The sequence below is a fragment of the Nycticebus coucang genome, chromosome 12 (assembly GCF_027406575.1).
Source record: "Nycticebus coucang isolate mNycCou1 chromosome 12, mNycCou1.pri, whole genome shotgun sequence".
NCBI classification, from domain to species: domain Eukaryota; kingdom Metazoa; phylum Chordata; class Mammalia; order Primates; family Lorisidae; genus Nycticebus; species Nycticebus coucang.
Window position 1 is genome coordinate 30,982,028 of NC_069791.1, and position 21,501 is coordinate 31,003,528.

The window sequence follows — 21,501 nt, forward strand, 5'->3', positions numbered from 1 at the left end:
TACAGGAAGTCAAGAGGGGCTCCCTAGAGCCTTCTAGAAGTTTTACTCCTTTATATGTTTTGATCCACCCACCTGCTGTAACTATCTGTAGTCTGAATTCTCACTGACAAGCTGTTGGCCATCTGGTGAAAATCACGCATCTGTCAAAGCTGTCCTCAAAGTGATCCAGGGTCACCTCCACACCTTTACTCTCTAAATGCTTGGCACATGCAAGCCCATCGTCCCTCAGGACATCAAGCTTCCACCTCAGAAGGTGGAAGGTGTGAAAGGTCTTTGGGACGTACTACAGTACCCCCTGGTCTGTGATGAGTGGGGCAGAGTGGGCACCCAGCAACTGAAGGATCTGCTGGACCCTGCCTGCAGGCTAGTGATTTGTGATGGACGCAGGCAAGAGGGCCATCCAGTGATTTGTGATGGACGCAGGCAAGTGGCCTCTTCCACATCCAGCTAAGTGTGATCATTAACTGTTGAAGCTGGCACAAAATCATAGCTGTCTTAGAGGTAGTCCACCCAATACTTTACCATGACAGAAGTGGGGCAGGATTGGGGTGTTCACATTTTGCTGATAAAGAGGGTGTGTTAATCTAAAGCTTGAAGAGCTGGATAAATTAACAGTTTGAGCTTATTTTTTAGGTTGGTGTCTTGATTAAGCTGTTGTCTGAGGGCAGTGGCCAAATTTCCACCAGCACTGCCACAGAAATGCAAATTCTACCTGAGCCCACCTATACTTCCCTAAGTCTTTTGGCTGCAGGAAATGCTTTGCGGCACATACAACATTGTGAATTTGCTCAGGAAAATCAGCCTTTGGAACTAGCTGTATTCAATGGAAACAATGAAAACATTCAGTTCCTCAGCCATGGCTATACAGGGCTCATCATAACATCCGATTTTTGCACTTGTCAGGGCCCAGCCTCCTCCGCGGATATAAACAATATCTTCTGCATTTCTTCTGGCTTGGGAGGGCCTTCAAGTACTCTGACTTCCACACCAGCAAAGTCAGTGTCAGTTACCTTCACCTGGGCAGATGACTATGCACTCTTTTTTGCCAAAAGAAACAATGATAAGATTCAGTGCAAGCAGGTGAGGGCTCAGTTCCAGGTGGTGTATCAGGTTACTCCCTTGCTGTGTACCCCAGAAAATCCCGTCCTGCAGCATCAGCTTCTAGGGATTGGACACGGAGCTTGGCAGCGGGGTGCAGACAAAACAGGCGGCCAGTGCCACCAACGCTGGGAGCAGCAAGCACATGACACCCTCAGCCTCCCCTGGCTCTGCCCGCCCATGGGCTGGAGAGGAGGAAAGGGCGAGGCCACCCAAAGGTGACCAGCACGTTGCTGCCAGTGGCAGCCGCTGCTCATTCACCTGTAAACATACTATTTGGAAATACACACTTAGGCCTTCATCAGGGATTAATGTTGATGCTTCCCCTGACAAAATTCTCACCGTTAGACCTTGTTCCATGTCAGAAGAACAATAAACCACAAACAGCATTCTTATTTTTCTCTGATATTGTACAATGAAATCTATTCAAAAAATCAGCAAAAATTTTAGGTATCTGTCTTTAAGAAAAGGGACTTGCAGATCTGAGAAAAATACTTTATGTGAGTATTGAGCTGCAATAGCAGCTAGATAGCATAAGAAGAAAAATCCAAGTTCAAAGTATAAGCTCTCAGAAAGACAAAATCCATCAAAGGGGCATTTGGGACAATGTCTTATACTAGAGGGTTTAATATTACTTTAACAAAGTAAAAAATAGCACTTTGTTCTCTCCTCTGGGTTACAATGTTATTTAAATATATATATAAACTCCATTTTAAACTCTCTTTTATAATGCTAAGTAAGGTACACTATCCAGTCAAGTCACTTATGTTTTGCACAATTTTCATAGCATTTAGTGAGGTTGAAATACCCACTCACTGTTCACCTTACCTTCATAGGGATAGACTATTTTTCATATTATTATGATCGGAGATGCAGGAATTTAAGAAAGTATTAGGAGTCGTGATGATGGTAGAGCAAAGGAATACGAGAAATTTCAGCATGCCTTGCAAGTACAAAGTGGGCCTGTGGAAAATAATTCCTAAGAGGAAAGCAGGGAATCTGTACAGATAACAATAGACTGTGGGAACTTGAGTGCCAAGGTAAGGTTTTTATAGGGAAACTGGAGATTTCTGGGCAAGGGAATGCCAGTGACCAGGAGAGGCAGAGAATGGGAGGGAAACACACATTTGGGGTCTATCATAATTGTCTGAGGTAGGGAGCAGTGAAGCCAGGGACAAGGCCTAGTGGTTCTCACATTTCAGTGCAAATTGGAGTCGTTGCGGGTGTTGACTCATTTAAATTGAGGATTTGGACCCCCTTACCTCTAACCCCATTCTGATTCAGCAGGTTACTGATACGAGTACTGATTAGACAGATGTGGGTTTGAATTTTACCTCTAGCAATTACTACCAGCCAAGGTATTAGGTAAGTGACAGCCTTTCCCAGGTGCTGTTTCCTCATTTGTAAAATAGGGACAACATGACTGGGAGGATTTATTTTAAAAGGGTGGACTGACTTTGGCATGTTTTACAGTCGGGTTGGCGAGGCTGGAATAGAAGGATGGTGGCAGTCACTTTGGAAGGACACTTTATTTTTTCCTCTTGCAGTCTTATGTTCTATCTTTTACATTTATGTCTGTGATTTTCTGCCATACGAGATCTTTCAGGACAGAGGATTTGGTCATCATTACGTCCTCCAGATAGTGTAACTGAATGATTTCTGTGAGATCATTTGAATAAGCTTAGCATTGGAAGTTCAAATTTGGCACCACTTTACATGACACTAATAAGCATGTTCTATCAGGTCTTGACTCTCGCCGCCTTTATGTTCATCACTGATCATACTGTACCCTTAAGCTCTTCAGGGAAGGGGCGATATGTTCCCTAGTATCTCCAGTGCCTGGTAAGCTCTTGGTGTTCAATCAGTGCTGCTTTAGGGAACATATACATGAGAAAATGGGAGGATAAATGTGGATTTGGAGGATGACGTGCCCGCTAGTCATGGCTGGATTATAACCCAAGTCACTTGTCTGAAACCCTGGTCTCCAGCGACTGTGCCACACAAAGTGCAAGAGGCTTTGCCTGCCACCTTGAGATGGACGTCTCCGAGAGGCTGTGTGTACCAACTCGCTTGGAACATATTTCTGTGAGATCATTTGAATAAGCTTAGCATTGGAAGTTCAAATTTGGCACCACTTTACATGACACCAATAAGCATCTACTTTACAGAAACTTTTTTTTCTACTGTTCGCTGAACAGGGCTTTAAAATTCTATTTAATGTTGTTCTCGCTTCGGCAGTACATACACTAAAAATTGGAATGATACAGAGAAGATTAGCATGGCCCCTGTGCAAAGATGCCATGCAAATTCATGAAGCATTCCATATTTTTTAAATCAGTTTGATGTAAGCATCCCACATTGAATATCAAATCAGCACACTGTACCCCATAAATGTACACAGTTATGATTTAATTTTAAAAAGTTTCAGAACACATATTTGATTCAACACAATGGGGTTTGATGTTTGAGTTATCAGAATGATGGCTTATTTAAGAATCATTCTGACAGTTTTTAAACCTGGTTTTCAATTATGTATCTTTTCATTTCACTAGAACTTATCTTATAAATTCATTGTAGTTATATTAACAAGATAATAAAACATTGTTAGAAAAAAATCAGTCTTACAACTATTTTGCTCATCCAGATTAAGTCATGGAAATGAAATGCACAGAAAAATTTTTTAAAATTCTATTTAATGTGTTCCCTGACATGTTCTTTCCAGAATTCGGCATTGTGGGGGAAGGAAGAGACTAAAATCATCCTTCTTAACTTTGCATAAATTCCATGATCAATCATTCAATTTAACTCAATCAGGCATTAGGAGCCCTCATGAAAAAAATGACATGTGAGAGTATCCAAATGACACGCTGGATAACAGGCAAGGTAGTACCTACCATTGTCATAACCGTTACATGACCGAAGTCAGGAAATGTAATTATTCATCCCTTCACCCATTCAGCCACTGACTGAATGCGGACACCATGTGCCAGGCCCTGCGCTGCATGTCGGGATATGAAGAGTAAGGCACTCGCCTGCTCAGCACAAGGCACTTTGTCTCTCATCTTGTAGGAGTTCTAACTATTGAGCTTTTAACCTTTACATGTGGACTTAGACTCACTGACACCCCCAGAATACATCCTACACTCAGGCTAACGTTAGAGACCTGTTAGGACCCCATCCCTGGAGATTTTGGGGGAGGGGAGGAGCTTAGGCAGTTCCTATACGTGAAATGAAAGAGCTGGGCGATTTCAGATTTCCCTGAAGAATCCAAAGGTGTTTTGCCTATAACTGTTACACCATTCCAACTCTGGTGGAATGCCTCAGAAAAGGACTAAGTTATACCGCATCATCTGAGCCTCCCCACATCTGCCCAACCCTGATCCAAATTCCAGCACTGACATTAAAAAAAAAAAAAAGTACCAGGTAGCAGTGGTTCCAAACACTTGGTGCAACTGTACCGTTTACTGAGCACCTATGACCTGCTGATACTGTGACGAGTGCTTCCCACTGAGACTGCATATACAAATGAGGACTACAAATAAAAACAGTAAAATAGAACTTAGACCCACAACTCATGGCAACCTGAGAAGCTGCCCTGCTGTAAGGAAGCTAGATTGCTACTCTACTGATAATCTAGGAAGATAAATGATAATGTCTTTAACAATCGGCTCCAAAGAGCCTGGACTTTACTAATAATTGATGACTTCCCTAATTTTCTTTTTTCTTTTTTTTTGCATTTTTTGGCAGGGGCTGGGTTTGAACCTGCCACCGCTGGCATATGGGACCCGTGCCCTACTCCTCTGAGCCACAGGCGCCACCCCAACTTCCCTAATTTTTGTTCCTACTTTCAATTTAGCACCAACCATAGAAAGCCAGACATGCCCCCTCACCAAGTGCCTGCCTCAAGCTGGACTGTTCATGGCTTCCCCCGGCCAGTGCCGCCTCCCCACCAGGGCACCCTGAAGCCTTCTCTTTTTCAACTATACAGCTTTCTGACTTCCCTGCTTGCTTTTGGTTCTCTGCTAAAACACAAAGGATGGTGGCTGACTTCCTTGCTGCAGCAAGCTCAGAACAAACAGCCTTTCCTTGTCTCCTTTGAGAGGTCTTCAGTCTGCCCCACACACTTCAGAGATGAGGAAATTCATGGATATTTATAGATAAGGGAATTTGTGGCGATTAACTTATAATGGGCCACACAGGAAGCAGAGCAAGGGTTTGAGCCCAGTCTCACCAATTCCTAAATTATCTATTAAGCAGTACTCAAAGGTAGAAAACGGAAGTTTTTCCCTCAAGGTTGTTAAACCTAATTTGTAATTTTGAGGACTTTTCTCTTTCCTTAAAGGGAAATGACTCCAAGGATAATGATATTAGTCTGCAGGCCTGCTGGTTTAGCAGACACATTCAATTCAGATGCATTGTGAAGAGGTTAAGGTCGTACCTGGGGGGGTGAGGAATCCTCAGAACTCTGACAAAAGGACAGCTACTGGGAAAACAGGCAGTGAAAGAAAGCAGGCCGGAAACCAAATTAATCACAGCAACCCTGTCCCCTCTCCCTGTAAATCCTCAGGACCCTGAGGCGTACAGCCATCCTGGGAGGACAATTAGTGACAGAAAGCAGGTCAGAGACCAAATGGCATGGTCACAGCAACCCCCTTCCCCCGTCCTAAAATGCTTGAAGACTGGTGTTCTTGGACAGCATCAGGCTGTCCTACCCTGGTCCTGGCTGACACTAGAGAGAAGGCCTTCGTGCAAAATTGCCACCTGTTGTGGAAGGCAGTAATTCTGAAATCAGTCTGGACACAGCATGGTTCACTCTGCAGGAAAGGTGATTCCCTCACCTCTCATGACCCCCTTCCACATTCCAACTACACTAGTAAAAGTCCTTGAAACTGTGTGAGGGGTGATGACTTCTGGTCAGACTCCATTCTGCTTCTTTAAGATAAAGCCATCCTTAATCCCTGGACCTGCCTCCTCTCCTTGCAGACCCTGGCCGGACTCTATCCCTAAACGTCTGACCTAGGGTGACAGCAGCAACCCTACCCCTGTACTGCTTTACCATAAATGGAAGAGATGAAGAGCACTGGAGCCCAGCAGCAGGGGGACTTGAGTCCTCCCAGGGAAATACTTCTCTGACTGTTCACCGCTGTGTCCTGGGGTCCCAGTGACTGGGCATTTCACTTGCTGACCGTGGCCTCTGTGTAACTTTAAAGCCTTTAAACAGAACATGCTGGCCTGAGGATGCAGAATTTTATTAATAGCACGTGCATATTCACGAATTGAGAGTTTTGGGTAAACTTCCAACTATAATAGTGTTCAGAGGTCAAAAGAGGAGTTGGTTAAGAATGAAAATATTTTAAAGAAAAGAAGCTTTTTGTTTCAGTTCACTACACCTTGTCATGTTGGTTACCCAATTCTACATGGAGTGAAGGTGACAAGGGAAAGTCTTCACACTTACATACACTTCCTCCCCAGCTCCTCAGAAATCCTGAATCCTAACTCATGAGAATCCTTTTGTGCAGAATGAAACGTGTGCATCAACACGGATGGATCCAATATACCACGGCAAGGTCTACACTCAGTATTCAGACATGGCACTTGGAGAAGCCCACGTGGTCCCATGTTTTCTGTGGTCAGTTGTCACTGAATACATACACTGAAGTGATTTCTCTGTAGAGATTCTAGGGAGGAAACGGGGAGTTTGCTCACAGCACGGACCCCTCCCAGCAGCAATTCTCTCAGGAGTCAACCACTCCCTGGAACAGCTGAGGCACCTTCTCAGGAATGAAAGTCAAGGAAAAAACAGCCAGCAACCCCAATCCTGCCCCTGGAATATGCAACAGGGATTGTTTGTTTGAAGGTGTTTCCTCTGCCTTTTATTTCAAATGTTGACCCAACAAAGAAAGGAAAGATTTTATATTTGTTACATTTTGTTTTAAGTAGCTCAGGATACAACATCAAAAGAAACATTAAGAACACTGTCAGGTTGCAGTAAAGTCTGCAAAAAATAGCCCAATGTGAGAATAAAAAAAAAAAAAGAAAAAGAAATAAAGGTATTAGTTGGGGACACAAGAGGAGGGATGGGAGAGTAAACTTTTTGTTTTTTTTTCTGACTAGAAAGGAAAGAAAAACTAATACATATACCCAAAAACAGAAACCATGATTTACAGAATATCTAGGTAAAATAAAGCTACAATTTACAGAAATTCTTCCTTCATTTCTTGAGAAAGTCTTTCTAGATTTCCATCAAAATAAAGTAGAAAGTCACAGTAATAGTAAAGGAAGGAAAAAGGTGAAGTGGAGAAGTGTTTAAGACACGTTTAGACATATACACACGAAACATCCACACATCATAAGCAGGGTGTCAAAAAATGGATACGCATCTTGAGAGATATCTTTGTATTACTTTTAAAGTTGAATTGAAAGTATCATTACTGGTCAAGTGTGCCTAGATATGCTATACACATTCATTTTACCTGCAATTCTTACACTTTTGGGGAATGATCTGTTTTACTTCCAACGAGATCTTTTAAAATATATATGTACTTTGGGGCACCCCTGGTCTATGTAGACACATACAGCAGCTTGACCTCTCTTTAGTACAAATTCAAAATGGCATTTTAAAAACTGGCTTTAAATATACAATAAAGAAGGATATGCATACAGACTTGTACACCTTATGTCTGTGATTAATTACACAGCTCAGCTACTTTTTTCAATGATGTCATCTCTGGATAGAGTTACTAATTACCACATCAGACTACATTCCAGAAAGGGGTCAGAGAGGCTGAGTGCTGGGCTGTGCGGGAAGAGGCAGGGCAGTGAAGTCAAAATTTCAATTAAAGACAAAAATCCTTTTGTGTTGTAACCTCTACCCTGATGCAGGAAGGGTCTGCTATACATTTATGCTGGTGGTACTCTTGGGGAAAGGAGCAGTGCTCCCTTTGGAAGTGGAATGGAAAGAGGAGGTCCGGCAGGGAGTGAGCCAGTCCTCAGAGCGGTAAAGGATCTCGTGGAAGTGAGAACTCAGAGTGACACAGTGGGGAAACTACAGCCCAGCCGGGAGTCCCTGGACGTGGAAGGGTGTGTAGGTTCTGACTTTCCAGCACGCACAATGGGGCCTGAGCTGTGTTACTCACAGGTTAAAGGGAAGGTGGGCTCCAGCCTGGCATAAACATACCTGAAATTGTATTTTGTATAAGTGGGAGTAAAAGTGAATCTTGTGAGGTATACTGTCAGAAGCTGGATTCAGTGAAATATGAACATTTGACAGAGAAAAGGTGATTTTGGAAGCTCTTGGAAAGATGGAAAAGGCAAAGGTGAAAAAAATGGGGCAAAAGATATTATCTCAAATTTAGGATAAAAGTAATATTGGGGCCAGGTGGGATGGCTCACACCTGTAATCCCAGTACTCAGGGAAGGTGAGGCAGGCAGATTGCTTGACCTCAGGAGTTAAGAGACCAGCCTGAGCAAGAGTAAAGAGAAAATAGAAATAGAAAAATAGAAAGAGTTAGCTGGGGGTGGTGGCACGTGCTTGTAGACCTATTCATGAGGCAGGAGGATTGCTTGAGCCCAGGAGCTTGAGGTTGTAGTGAGCTATGATGAGACCACTGCACCCCAGTCTAGGCAACAGAGGGAGACTAGATTTCCAGAAAAAAAGAAATAAAGGAAGTAAGAGCAAGATGACTGAACAGCAGTTATTTGAGAAGAACTAACTAATACAGAGGAAAATAATGAAATATTCAAAATATAACAGTAAAATTTGAGTCATTAGTAAGCCAGTTTAAGGGATATAATATTAGTCATCTATTAAGAAAAATTTCTAAAACGTGAGTCCACGCATGTAAAGGATTTGCCCAATTTTAAATCAGAATTCCACTGTTGAAGGGTAATATTTCTGTGCCTCTGCACCTTAGGTCACAGTGACTTCAGTGGACATTGGTTTTCTGGCTTCCCAGAATCTCTTTCTCCTACTCTGTCAGCACTCCCTTCGGGAAAGGACCTCTCCCCTTACTGTGGGTAGTCTTTGTGGGGTTGTCACTCTGCCCCTCTTAGCCAAGGGACAGAATTTTAAACTTTGATAAAAGAAAACAAAGCTTTGAATAAGAAAACATGGGCGGCGCCTGTGGCTCAGTTGGTAGGGCGCCAGCCCCATATACCGAGGGTGGTGGGTTCAGACCCGCCCCGGCAAAACTGCAACCAAAAAATAGCCGGGCGTTGTGGCGGGCGCCTGTGGTCCCAGCTGCTCAGGAGGCTGAGGCAGGAGAATCGCTTGGGCCCAGGAGTTGGAGGTTGCTGTGAGCTGTGTGAGGCCACAGCACTCTACCGAGGGCCATAAAGTGAGACTCTGTCTCTACAAAAAAAAAAAAAAAAAGAATAAGAAAACATACATGGAGTCAATGTATCCAGCTGTGGCACACTGGCCGGATAATCTCAATACAAAAAGCGACACTTCCATGGAGCTTAGGAAATGGAAAAAGACTTCCTACCCTTTCTGCAGTACAATTTTAAGGTGACCTCAGTGACTCATGGCCTGTAGTCTTGTATTCTTGAGAACCACAGGTCCTGAGACCATCTTCTAACCAACAGCATACAGCAACAGTGGCAGCTATCACTCCCACGATTGACTGTTACCTCCTATGACAAAGGTGAGCTATTAGAGTTCTTAATGAACAGACTGTTAGTAAATTGAAAGGGAAATGATCCCTGGTGGACCTGGGCAGATCAGGTGGTCCCACTGAAAGAGTGATGGCTTCCTGAAGAGGAAGATTTTTCTACTGGCTTTGAAGAAACAAGCTTCCATGAGTTCTCCAATTGCATGGAAACTGCAAGATCATAATCACATGTTATTTTAAGCTGCTAAATTATATGTAATCATTGCACAATAAAAAGTTAATACAGTTTCCTACCTGAATGGAAGTGGAAGACATTATTCTTAGTAAGGCATCATAAGAATGGAGAAGCATGAGTCCTATGTACTCAGTTTTGATATGAGGACAATTAAGGACACAGTCGGGGTGGGGGAAGGGGAGAGCAGAGAGAGAAAGGAGGAGGAAGAGGTGGGGAAAGGAAGAGCAGAGAGAGGGAAGGAGGGAGGGCCGTGGGGCCTTGGTGTGTGCCATATCTTTTGGGGGCAAGACACGATAAAAAAAGAAAAAAAAAGTTAATACAGTTTCCTTAGTTGGTTTCTTTCGCTTTTCAACCAAAGAAGTCTAATAAAATGTTAGATCACTTTAAAAAAAAAAAAAAATTCCTTAGCTGAAATCTGTGATTTTTTTTTTGAAACAGGGTCTTACTCTGTTGCTGGAGCTAGAGTGTACCAGTATCAGCCTAGCTCACAGCAACCTCAAATTCCTGGGGTCAAGCCATTTTCCTCTCTCAGCCTCCTCACTAGCTCACACTGTAGGTGCATGCTACAAAGCCTGGTTAATTTTTCTGTTTTTTTGTAGAGACAGGGTCTTACTATGTTGATTAGGCTGGTTTCAAACCTCCATTGGTCCACCTGCCTAGGCCTGGCCAAGTGCTGGGATTACAGACGTGAACCACTGAGCCCAGTTAGCATAGTTTAATCAATAAACAACAAACCCAGATATTTATATTTCTATTGGGATAAATGTCAGAAAGGTTGGTTTCTACCTACATACAATTCATCAGGAATAAAATAACCCTTCCTGTACTCTGATCGGCTAACCAGCTCTTATCAAACATTTCTGTCTCAGCATCACTTTATACACTTAAAAATTATAAAGTAACCCAAAAAGCTTTTGTGTAGTTCTATCCACCAATATTTAGCATATTAGAAAATGAAACTGAAAATGTAGTTAGTTAGATAGAACGAACAATATTTATAGCAAAACAAAGTGACTATAGGCAACAATAAGTTATGGTATACTTTAAATAACTAAAAGAGTGAAATTGGAATGCTCCTAACACAAATAAAGGATAAATGCTTGAAGTGATGGACACCTCATTTATTCAAATTTGATTATTACACATTGTATATCAGTGTCAAAACATCACATGTACCCTATAAATATATATAACTATTGTGTACCCATAATAATTAAAATTGAAAAATTGAAAAAGAAAATAAGACCAAGACATTTAAAAATATTTATCATTTAGAATAATGATAAGCTTATTAAATGTTAAAATAAATATTATCTTTTTTAAAAAGTGACTATTTTTTCCATATATGTACATATATATGTGTGTATTTATATAGAGAGAGATAAGATAGGCACATTTTACATTTTTGTAAATATCTTTAATATCTGCCTTAGTAGAAATAGTTAGATTTTCTTATCTGTTTCTGTCGCTTTACATTTTTTTGGTTGAACATATAAAGAAATAAAGGGGAGTATTTTTAGAAGGCTTTTTAGATAATTGTGGATATTCTTCTTTGATATTATACCAAAAATTTTGCAAATTATAGTTTCTTAACATTCAATGCAATGTAGAATCTAAAACCATATCAATGAACTTTTTATATTTTTTTTATAGAGTTGGGGTTTTGCCCTGGCTCAGTCAGTCTCTAACTCCTGAGCTCAAGCAATCCATCTGCCTCGGCCTCCCAGAGTGCTAGGATTATAGGCATGAGCCACTGTATTCTACTCAACTTTTTATATTTTGTTACATTAAAATCCACTGGTCTCTATTAGTCTTTAGATAAATATTTTTCCCCACCTAATTTTACCACATCATGCACTGGTCAGTTGGAGAACCATGGTCCCTTAGTTACACAGATCTTCCAAATATCAACACATTTAGTTTGATTAGTACTATTAAAATAATCAAACTTGTTAATATCACCACCAATGCCATCAGAAGAGTCTTTAAATCAAGTTCTAAGTGACTGAGACAAGTCTCCCAAAACTCTAATTTTCATCAGAAAACTCAAAATCTATCACCGGCAAAAACACTGTCCATTATTTTTCCTAACTGACAGGTTCACTCAATTTATTTTGAGAAAATGTCTGCCAAATACCCAAATATGAACAACAATCGTTTATCATGTATTCTTTCAGGCAAAAAATGATATTCTGCGCAAAGATTCAACTATTTCAGCTTACAGCTCCATCCAACCTTGGAACCATGCAGAAGTTCTTTACATATACTTTCTATTTCCTCACACAAAATCTCAGAGACATATGTATCAAGGGCTGAAATATAATTATTTTTAACTATTTCTTCAAGAACACCGGAAGTAAAATTGAAATTTTATTGTTAAACCTGAGTGCCTGATAAAGAATACAAGGACTCCTGGTACTGTCTGGGGCCACTGTCTCAATTTGTGGCAAATCTGAACCACCATTTTTTTTCCATTAGGGTAAATATCAGTACACTTCAAAAAAAGATAAATAACATCCTGTAGACCTCTGAAATTATTGTGGAGACCTCCAGAAGTCTACAGATTATACCTCAGGAACTGCTGATCTAAACTATTAATTGAGGTCACTGTTCCAATCATTTTTTCACTTAGCTCAAGGTGGACTTTATAATGCTTTGCAGTTTGGTTTTAGAACTCATTAGGTATTTTTAAGCTGAAAGGAACTGCAGGGGCTTTTATGAGCACAGAAGTTCTTACCTTTAACTTATTATAAAAATGTGTTAAAACAAGCTAGTGGAAAAGTTTCTTTATATTTTAGGTTGATCTAGTGATTCGTAAGAATTAGAAATATATTCTATCATGACCAATCTAAGGAACTTTTAACTAGGTTACTTAAAGCTGAAGATGATAATATATCTTCATTTTAATGTGGCTGATGGTCTGTTGTTCTGATCCTCTTATCTTTCAAAAGTTTGGACATTTTAAATTTATTGTCTCACAAACCAGAAATTAAGCCCCAAAGTTTCCAAAGGGACCAGTCTCATTTTTTTTTAACCGCATGTCCTGCTTCCCCTTCTCTGGTTTAAGGTGTAAGTTAGGGAGGGCTTCGCAAGGTTAAGGGCGATTGTTTGTAAACATTAAAATTTTAGTAACAAAACACATCTGCTTTCCTAGCCCTGTCTCTCAACTGGCAGATTGATTACATAGGAGAAGGTTTCCTATTTTTTATTTTACTTTTATTGGTACATAGTAATTGTACATTTTTAGGGGCTACAGTGGAATGTTGTGCTACATGTATACAGTGTAGTTAGCATCTCTTTCGTTTCATACATTTATTCTTTCTTTGTGGTGAGAACATTCAAAATCCTCTCTTCTGTTTTGAAATACACAGTATTATCAGCCGCCCACTGTGCAATACAACAGCAGAACTTTCTCCTCCTACCCAGCTCTAACTTTATAACCATTAACCAATCTCCCATCCCCCCTCCTCACTGAGGTTTCCTACTTTATAATTCAACCTAGAATTTACTGAAATTATCAGAAATGCCCTATGTATGGGCCCACAGGACTTTATTTCCTGGCAAACACATAATCCTTATCTTTTTATTTTTCAGTCATTATTTTAAAATATTGAAGGAGGAAACAACACTGATTTTATGCAAACTTCAAAAAAATAAAAGGGCAAGAACACTTGCAAACACTTTTTTTTTTTTTTCGTAGAGACAGAGTCTCACTTTATGGCCCTCGGTAGAGTGCCGTGGCTTCACACAGCTCACAGCAACCTCCAACTCCTGGGCTTAAGCGATTCTCTTGCCTCAGCCTCCCGAGTAGCTGGGACTACAGGCGCCCGCCACAACGCCCGGCTATTTTTTGGTTGCAGTTTGGCCAGGGCTGGGTTTGAACCCGTCACCCTCGGTATATGGGGCCGGCGCCTTACCGACTGAGCCACAGGCACCGCCCCTGCAAACACTTTTTATGAGACCAGTTTAATATTCACTTCGAATCCTGAAGAGACCTCTACAACACAAAGAAGTTTGTAGACTAAGTACTCTCATGAACCTACATGCCAAATTCTTTGCTTTAATTTCAGAATATTAGTGGTGCACGTGTTTTGTTCACATACTTTGCCCAAGGTTACAGGCATGCCCCCTACCCAGACAGTGTGCACCTCACCCACACGTGTGAATTTACCCAGCCCCTTCTCTGCTGTCTTCCACCTTGCTCTTCATTGAGATGTACTTCCATTTGTGCTCCTAAGTGTTGATGGATCAGTTCCAACCTGGCATTGGTACATGTGTTTGTTTCTCCAGATTTTTTTCTTATCTTTACGTTTTTAATTTAATTTTAATTAAAATCATAACTGTATGCATTTATGGGGTACAACTGATGATTTGATATACAATGTGGAATGCTTAAATCAAACTGATTAACATATCCATCACCTCACTTACTTATTTTTTGTGGTAAGATATTTTAAATTTACTCTTAGTTGTTTTGAAATACACCCTTGCATTGTGTACATTAGGTGAGATCCCAGCAAATGCCCTCCCCCCTTCTCCTCCCTCTTCCACCTCTCGCCTCAACACATTTTTCTTGGCAAAGTATCTCAAGAATGGAAAAAAGTATCCCATGTACTCAATTCTATTATGAAACCAAAACCAATATATAAACACTTACACACTCATACAAATGATAAAACACAAATAACCCTCCGCGTATTTGCTCTCACCACTCATGACATTTCTCCCTAGAGCTGGGCATAGCTCCTGGCATAGCACAACCCCTGCGCAGAAACGCTGGTGGGATTGACTGGTACATGGGTCAGGGCACACTCCAAAAATGATAACATGTGGCAAAAAGTTCCGGCATGGTTTATAGGTCTCTTACAAGAGAAAAAAAAGGCCAAATCTCTCTTTGCTTTAGATCTATTTTCTTGCCATGGTTTGGACCCAGTGTGCTGCTTTACCCACCACTCACACTTCAGGACTCACTAAAGGAACTTGTTCAGTAATAGCCAGTTTTTAGGCTAATGAATTGCGGAAAAATACTGAAAGATAATTAAGGGTACATTTCTACAACACACAAAGCTGCAAGAGTTGCATTCCCAGCATGTGCTACAGTGAAAATATGATGGGATTTTCTAATTGGCACTTAAAAAATTCCAGCCATTGTTTGGAATGTCCTCCTGACTTAGGGAAGGCAAGAGAGCACAAGTGGGTGTGGAGACGGGGGTTGGGGGCACGGATGACTCAGGAGTTTCGCAGTTTGCATATTGGCCAAGAGTGGAAGGGATCTCACACTTAATAGAACCAGGATAAAGCTGTATTCAAGGTCAACACAGACCCTGAGAGTTTTTTGAAACCTGATGACACCCACAGGCTGAAGCCTTTGCTCCAGCTTCTCAGAAGAAGTTGGTGAGAAAATGTCTTTGAAGAAATCCTAGCCTAGGATGGCAAACACATGGACTGCCCTGGAAGCTGCATTTGTCTCCTCCCAGATAGATTAACTGCACAAGCTAAATTCTGTCCTTAAGAGATTCCCAACCCCCTTGAGTCTGTTCTTTTTCAGAATCATAGGACATAGTATCATACCCGTCTCTTCTCTGAACTTCTCAAAATCTACATTCCAAAAGTTTCAGGGTGTGCACCTGACCATTCCCAGTGTTCCTACAAGTCTCAAAAGTTGCTATTGTTCTATTGCTACGCTGTGCAATCGCTTCTGTATGACTGCGAGACTCTTGATGGTGAGGAGTTTTTCCTTTTTATTTCTGTATCCCTAGTACTTCCCGCTGTGCCTAGTGCATAGGAGGTACATAATGCGTTTGATGAATGAGAGACGCAGATAAATCTACCTGAACCTGAACCTGAACCATCCTTTCCAACAGAGCAAAAGCTGTAGCTCTCTGTGTAAGGTGTACGCACTGCATTTCAGTTCTGTTCCCTCCAGTCTACTCAGAGGATTACATGATTGACTATCCCTTCCCTCTCTCGCATATCAATCTGCCCTTCTAAAAACTCTCTTTCCTTTCACTTTTGGAATATCTTTCACAAATTAATCTCTCCTGCCTAGACCTCACCCGTAAGGCTCAGGCCATGGTAGGTGCACAACTGCTTACGACATCTCCATTTGGATCTCACCAAGGCACCTTAATCTTATGATTTTTCCCCTCAAGCCTTGGTCCTTTCCATTTTTTCCTGTCTCTGTGAACAAAATCATGGTCCATCTTGTATAAGCAGAAAGGCGAGCGTCCCCTTTGACACTTCCTCCTCTTTCCCCTCCATATCCAGCCACGCTAGCCCTGGTATTTGCCTTCTGAGTATCTTCTGACCCCTGCCTGCCACCTCCACAGCACCATGTGAGAAGCCACTACAGCGTCTCATCTGGAGTTTTCCTTACAAGTTGTCCTTCACCCACACTTACCTGCATCCATCTCTAACCCCAGTATCTTTGCCAGTTCCAGTTTGGAAATGCAAATATGATATCCCCAAACACCCTTAAGCACCTCATGGCTCTTTGTTGCTTTAGGATGAAGGCCCAGATCTGCAAGGTGCCCCCAAGGCCCACATGGTCTGGCCCCAGTCTGCCTCTCCAGTGCTCTGGACAGCGTGATCTCCTAGGGTGGTTTTGCTCAGAACTTGACTTCTTTCAGCTCATCACACATATCCTCCACCTGCACTAGGATGTGACATGTCTAAGGGGTATCCCTAACTTTACATGCCTCAAAATAAGCTCCTGAACTATCCTCTAGCCCACTCCCCGTGTCAGTAAATAAAACTCAGCTCTCTGAGGGGTTTAATCCAAAGATGTTGAGGCTATCCTTGACTCTCTTTTTCTCACATTCTACTTCTCTTTTTTTCCCCTTGTTCTGTGCTCCAGGCTAGAGTGCTGTGCAATGCAATCTGTAACCAACTGCTCACAGCAACCTCAAACTCTTGGGCTCAAGAGACTCTATTGCCTCAGCCTCCCAAGTAACCTGAACTATAGGTGCCCATGATGATGCCCAGCTAATTTTTCAGTAGGAAAGATATCTTGTTCTTGCTCAAACTGGTCTCAAACTCCTGAGCTCAAGCAATCCTCCTGCTTCAGCCTCACAGAGTGCTAGGATTATAGGCAGAAGCCATGGCACTCATGGATCTCATACTTTACTTCTACTCCTGTAGCAAATCCCATCAGCAATATCTTCAATGTGTATCCAGGCTCTGATCACGTCTCACACAACTGGTGCAAACCACTGTTTTGTAAGAGCCTCTACATGGTTCTTGGTACCCCCAAGCCTTATGCCCCCCACTCCAATCACAGTCTGTTTTTCATACATTAGCCCCAGTGATCCTTTTCAAGGACAAGTCAGGTCTGTCACTTGTCTGCTAAAACCCTCCAAGGGCTGCCCTGCTGACAAGCAAAGTGTTGCACCTTTTGGCCCCATGGCCTGACTGCCTCTCCTACGACTACCCATTTTCCCCTTTATGCCACAACACAACCTCAGACACAGTCCCTTCTGCTTCTAGAACATGCCTGGGGACACTTGGTTTCAGCCCTTAACTCTCACTCCTCCCTCTGCCCAGAGGCCTCCCCCAGTCATAGCTGCCTGACTTGCTGCCCCCTGTCAGCTCTCAGCAGGAAGGCTGCTTGTTAGGGAGACCTTCCCAGGTGTCCCCTATAACCTCCCTACCTTCTGGAACCCCCATTCAGCTTATTCTTTACTCTTCTTCAGGGATTTACAACCACCTGACATTGTTTACATCTATTTGGTTATTTACTTTTAGTCTGCTTCTCCTGCAACTAAAACGTAAGTCCCCTGTGAGCAGGACATTTATTTTGTCCACAGCTGTATCCTCAGTGCGAGGACAGTGCCCTGAGGGTATCCAGCGACTGCAGGAATAACGAATGCTGTTCCCTTACCTGGACTGTTCTCCAGCCCATCTGGGCTTTATCGGCTCCCTGCCGTCCTTCAGATGTCAGTGTAACTGTCACTGCCACAGACAAGCCTTCCATTCTGATTGGTAATTTAGGGTCTTTCCATACACCATTCCTCTGTAGCACTCATCACAGCCCCATTTATATGCTTATCTGTATAATGTATTGATTAAAACTGCTCCCTCACCGGACTCTAAACTCCACCAGTGCAAGAACCACTGCCCACCAGTGTTTCCCAGAACTTGGTGCAGAGCCCAGCACTTGGTAGACATGCAGGAGAGATTTTCTGAATGAATGGCTAAGTCAATGAACAAATGGATTTGGTCTTTATTTGAGTTTCTAACACTTCAACTTCACCAACAAATGTATTTCTGTTCCTCAAGACTACTTCATTTTTCATTGTATTTTCTAAATTGAGAGATGCAATTATCAGCAGGTAGATCACAAATTTAAAGGGGGGGGGGCGGCTGGAATAACCATTCCCAGATGGATCACCTGGGGAGCTTGTTGGAAATCAGTTTTCTAAGCCTCATACCTCAGTTTTTCATATGGATTAAAAAATTCCAAATATCTGTCAGGAGCCTCACGCCTTCTCTTATTCTGTTTCTCTGTCATTAGAAGAATTAAAAGCAGACTATAACTCCAAAGTATATCAATTATCACACAACAGGTGAACTACAAACTGAAGCTCAGCTTGCTATGCTCAGTGAGGAAGATGAGCTTTAGCATATACTCTTTCAGGGGTGAAAATGCTTTTAAAAACAACCACTTTTGACCTAACTGCAAAGAATGTCAAAACTGAGAAAGTACAGAAAGAACATTGCTAAGTTTCTGCACATGAAGGGGAAAACCCAACAGTCTCCATGTTTTTCTTATCCGAAGATAAAGACACTCTTTCATGAGTTTCATCCTAATCTGCAGGTTGCCCATCAGGGACGTCCACACTTCAGAGGAGAAAAAGGTCTGCCAGAATATGATGGAAACAAATTTGAATAAATCATTACAAGAATAATAAATGTCATAAAAGGTTTCCCAAGTGAAGTTTTCTGACAGTACAGTACTTTTAAAAATAACGACTTGTCTAAAATTTAAATCTTTAAAAGTAATTATAATTCTAAGAGAGGGAGCCCCATTTCCCACAAGAAAGAACAGAGGCTTTACCCAATATTTTAAAATGAAAGATCCTGACTGTATTTTTGTTGGATTTAGACACAAAACAACCACTATCCAGGGTTGAAATGTAGGAGTACTAGAATATTTTGCAAAGGAGAAGCTAAATTAGGTTAGCGAAGGTAGTGGAGTTTGAAAAACCTACTTTTTAAAAGAAAAAAAGGGAAGCCTTTTTGGCTTCTGTTGGCTACTATTTTGTTCCAATATTAAGTCCAGAACAGGGAAGAATTTGATTGTCCTGAGATATTAAATGCAACATAAAATCTTTTTCCTGCAGTTAAGAGAATTCTGCTTTTCCATACATTGCCTTTTCTCTTATTTCTTGTTATTCTTGAAATTTTGAAAAATTCATTAATAAGGCAATCTGTCCAGATAAAACTTCCAGGAGAAAATCAGTTCTTTTATTCCTTATAAAAGGCAAAATCGTGGGCGGCACCAGTGGCTCAAGGAGTAGGGCGCCGGTCCCATATGCCGGAGGTGGCCCGGCCAAAAAAAAAAAAAAAAAAAAAAAGAGATTCTTTACAACAATAAAAAAAAAAAGGCAAAATGACATCTGGTCAGTAGAAGAGAAAGATAAGGAACCTGTGTCTTACCATAATTAAAATTACTCTTTCATTATTTATCAACCCTAGGAAAGATGAAAGAGATGAATGAGTGTTCATTGTAAGGGGCTAAACAGATAAAAAGAAATCATTCTATCAGGAACAGTGTGTAAACCATTATCATTTTTACATTGGCTACGTTTTGTTTCAGATATATTCATTATATAGCTTCTATTTCCTCTAATTTTATTTACCTCCTCAAAATTTTCTAATAGCTTCTAGTAAAATTACCAATCAAAATGCCTTAAATGAAATGTTTTGTATCTCTCAGCAACAAAGATGGCAACTCTAGCAACAAACATCAGAATCAGAAAAATAACCAGGCAGGACTGAGGGTGCCCAGCAAGAATCAGGGCACCTGCACACAGTCTCATCCCTCACAAAGAAAAAAGAAGTCTCTTATAAAGGGGGAAGGGACACTTGCTTCAAATTATATTCTCTCATCTTTTAAGAGATCTAAGGAAAATAAGTGTTACATTCCAAGTTCTTTCAAACATATCACCTCAGTGTGTTGAGGATATTGCTCCACTGGGTTAATCCCAACAATTTCTCAAATGACTCTAATCTTCACTCTTTTTTTTTTTTTATTTCAAAAATCTTTTTTTTTTTTTTTTATTAAGTCAAATACACATAGATCATGAATACATTCACGCATATGTGGGGTACAATGTGCTGACTTTTCTTTTTTTTATTTTTATTTTTTATTTTTATTTAGACATGATTGCAAGAGGGACTTTACCTAACAAATGCAATCAGTGTAACCTGGCTTATTGTACCCTAATCTTCGCTCTTAAAGAATTCAGTCGTGTTCTACACCATGCCACAGAAATCTTGTGTAGAGAACTTTAGGGACACCACACACAGGCTCTAGACCAGGATGGGACTAGAACTAAAGTGATTTCAAGCTTGAGTGAAAAAAGGACTGAAACTAGATACATATCCATACTCTCTGATAAGAGAGAAGGTTACAAAAGTATATGACACTTCACGATACCAAATAAAAATTATTTCAGATGGATTAACATTTCGTTTTGGAATTAACTCATGAGCTTTTAGGTTTCTGATACAGTTTCAAGGAGACTCCTGTATCTTAACCCTTTTAACCCTTTTTCTTTCCCAGAGGGGGAAAAAAAATTATTTCTTAAGACAGAGTGTCATTTTGTCACCCTCGGTAGAGTGCCGTATCGCCATAGCTCACAGCCACCTCAAACTCTTGGGCTCAAGTAATTCTCTTGTCTTAGCCACCTGAGTAGCTGGGACTACAGGTGCCTGCCACAATGCCTGGCTATTTTTAGAGACGAGGTCTCACTGTTGCTCAGGCTGGTCTTGAACTCCTCAGCTCAGGCAATCCACCCTGCTTGGACTCCCAAAGTGCCTAGAGAAGAATTTTAATATGAAGTTTTGCTAACTAACTCCTTAAAGGTATTTTAGTAACAAAAATCTTCTCCCAGTACTTTTCAAACTGTCACTATTGGAAATGGAAAGCACAACAATTTAAATCTGAAGACAATCCCTCAGATCCTGTGTTTCTAAATTTACACAGCAGAGGCTTCCCTGTAGGTTTAGTGAACAAAACTTCTAATTCCCCTTCCTCCCAATTCTTTTATTCCAAATCAAATTAACTCATGGAAGAAACTATGTAATAGAACCAGAATATCTAACTTAGCGCAAATCTCGTCGAAGGAACAAATGACAAGGATCACTAACACTTATCAAGCACTTACTATGTCACGGACAACGTTCCCCACACCATGCAGTTACTCTCCCATATAATCCTGGCAATAACTCCAACAGGTAAGGAATGAGAATGCTCAGTCCAGAAAACTTAAGGAAGTCTGTGCAAGTCTGATTGATATCTGACAGGAGAAAAGAGCAGGAATTCCAACCCAG

General features: G+C 41.2%; 1 protein-coding gene, 1 non-coding gene and 1 pseudogene across 2 annotated transcripts in view; 1 reads left to right on the forward strand and 2 right to left on the reverse strand.

Moving 5' to 3' along the window:
- FAR2 (fatty acyl-CoA reductase 2) overlaps nt 1-21,501 on the reverse strand; it is a 176,633-nt gene that overhangs the window by 80,762 nt on the left and 74,370 nt on the right. The gene's annotated exons all lie outside the window — the stretch shown is intronic.
- On the reverse strand, nt 51-1,458 carry LOC128561044 (neutral cholesterol ester hydrolase 1-like; annotated as a pseudogene).
- Nucleotides 3,321-3,428, forward strand: LOC128562887 (U6 spliceosomal RNA). The gene has a single exon (XR_008373586.1). It is a non-coding gene; the product is annotated as a U6 spliceosomal RNA (small nuclear RNA).